This window comes from Macrobrachium nipponense, chromosome 1 (assembly GCF_015104395.2).
Source record: "Macrobrachium nipponense isolate FS-2020 chromosome 1, ASM1510439v2, whole genome shotgun sequence".
NCBI lineage: Eukaryota > Metazoa > Arthropoda > Malacostraca > Decapoda > Palaemonidae > Macrobrachium > Macrobrachium nipponense.
This window is the reverse complement of record NC_087200.1, coordinates 50,107,972-50,110,765: the sequence shown is the minus strand read 5'-3', so window position 1 is coordinate 50,110,765 and position 2,794 is coordinate 50,107,972. Positions and strand designations below refer to the sequence as shown.

Genomic DNA, 2,794 nt, shown 5'->3' with positions numbered 1-2,794 from the left:
ACAATACGATATACAAAGGGCTAAACATGAACATTCTAGAACAGATTTCAATCATCATCATCGACCAGAACGGAAGGCACATTCATTTCAATAATGACTCGAGCATCACCTGTTACTTCATATAAGACCGAGATAGGGAGGTATGTATAAAACCTGCATTCTTTTCCAACTTTACGTTATTCACTTTCACATCTCATGTAATTAAAAACGCTCAATCGAGTGCTCTGCATAATATTCAAGGGAGAGATTAAAGGTTTTCTTTAACAAGTATGAGAGTCATCTTCACCCCACCCTTGGAGGTCGAATTTAAAACGTTCTTGTCCGAACCCTTAAGAAAGGGAGCGGGTCTAGAAGACATTTCGGTTTTCTATCCGAGTCATAAAAGAGGTGGAGGTGTATTTTCAGCCATGGCCGGCATTGCACGCAGGGTACTCCCTTTCCTGTTCAATGCTGCTAAATCTTCTGTTAAAGAGTTTGGTAGACCGGTGCTTTCGAATGTAGTGAATGATCAGCTGCCCTTGAGGGAATCTCTAAAAAGGCGTGGAGTGACAGCTCTCAAAAGTACGGGTAGATGCATTCTAAGCGGTAGTGGGAGGATCGACAGGAAATGGTTGGGTGGAGTGAAACACACACTTGCTCGGTCAGCTACAAAGACGAGGAAGAAGAGGAGAAAGAAGAATTGATGGGTTAAATTGAGAAGTAAATATAACAAGGATGTGTATGATCTTTAATTCATTCACCCTTTCTCAGCGGGCACACACGCATGCATTCTCTCCCTCTGGCAATGTTTGTGATATGGTGGGTGTGGTTCCCAATGTGCCAGGGACGGAAACAAGGTTCCCTTCTCTTCATATCTTGTGGGCATCTCAGAATTGTTCCCAAATGTGAACCAACGCAGAATTATAGAAAGTTCGATTAATTCAAAGGAAAGGTTGGATTTCACACCAAGCAACAATTCTATAAATCAAATCCTTAGTGATAACTATATCAAGTTTCATATTAATGGTATCACCGGTTCCTTCTTGGATTTGTCGAGTATAGCTTTGGAATTATACATCACAGTAGCTAGGGGCAGTGCACAACTGCCGGACTATGCACATGTTGCGCTTGTTAATGGTATAAGCAATACGCTTTTTAAATCTGTCTGTGTCTTCTTGAACAAAAACTTGGTGGAAGCATGTCTTGTTTTTAACTCAGTAATGCATAAAAATGCTCAAAAGTGTTAAAACCAGTGTGCTACCGACTCTTGGTATGAGTAGGGATTTCCACAAGGATTTTCATGCCACGCATGGTGTTACACAAACCTATACAGCTGCTTCTTTCAGACAGACGAGGTGGGAAACTCGGGTGATCAGCTCCGTTAAGACGAGGGGAGTTCACACATACTTTCCACTCCTTATAGATCTAACGAGTATAGACATGTATTTGTTGGATTCTGTGGATTTGAGGATAAGGCTCGAAATGGCTAATAACAACTGGGTGATGGGTGCCCACCCCGACGCTCACTTAAATGATCTGAATATAGAAAAAGTCAAGTTGTGGATTGATCGGGTTACCCCCCATGTCTGCTTTAAATGCAGCTCTAGCGGTTAGCCCTGTACAATATATATTTGCTAAGACTTTATATAAAACATATATTATTGGGCAGAACGAGGATTTCATTTTAATAGATCATTCTTTCAACACCTTGTATACCTGAAAAGATTACGTTAGCTATGATTGGTATGCAAATGTTTTCAGGGAATTACGTGGCTAATAGTTTGTACTTTGGTGCATACGACTTGAGTAGTGTGCACATCACTGTTAATCAGAATACATTGTATAATATCAATTGTCGGTTCCCTAATACTGTCATGCAATTGTTTTACTAAACGCAGAAGTCAATAGGAGGTGGTCATGATAACCTCATCACCTACAACATTTTTAAAAACGGAAGGGCTGTCTATTCTTTTAACTTCATCACGGAAGAGGTTGAAGATTCAATGCTGGTTGAAATTTCAGCTAGTTTGAGAATATCTATAAAGCTGGGAATAGTCACGCCTCATCCTTGCATGATTTTATTGTTTGGAGACGCCAAGGGTATTTTAACAATTGATTCCGATAGAGTCATTCAGTGTGATCTTAGGGGTTAGGAGTGATGGATACAAAAGAAATTGAGACTGATTTACAAGGTTTGCTAGGGAGTGTTATTAAATATTTAGGTTTGTTTGCTTTGGATGAAGTGGGTACGTTCATAATACCTGCGAATAAAATTAAACCATTAGTTTTTATATCTAATACTCTACCTTCAACTTCTAGTATTGACGTTGTTGGTTACTGGGTGTTTTTCTGTTCACCTAGGGATACAATCTTCTTTTTTGACAGTTATGGTATAAACCCTAAAATCTATTCAGGCGGCTTCTCGACTTTTCTCCGCGCTAATTCAGGATTTGTCCTTCGCCAGTCCGTATGGCAGATACAGCCAGATAATTCATATAAGTGCTGTATTTACATTGTTTTCTTCGTTTACTGTACAAGTCATAGAGTGTTTAAATCAGTTTTGTCATTAATGAACATTGTTTTCTCACCTCGTCATTTGGAAAGTAATGACAGGTGGGTGACGGAATACTATTTCAAGTATTTCAAAAGGGTGAAAAGTTCTCATTGGAGTTCTGGTGGTAAATGGGCTGTCACATACAAGGAGTGTATGCATTCATTAAATAAAAGGTAATAATTGTTTTTTAATGTTGTTGATATACATCATATAATTATTTCTTATTTCTTCCAAGCGTTTGGTTCTTTCAAGTCCCGTTAT

The 2,794-nt window shown here is 39.0% G+C and overlaps 1 pseudogene; it reads left to right on the top strand.

Annotated features, from left to right (window-relative positions):
* Positions 1-269: 269 nt before the first annotated feature.
* Positions 270-2,132, top strand: LOC135218779 (uncharacterized; annotated as a pseudogene).
* Positions 2,133-2,794: the final 662 nt, after the last annotated feature.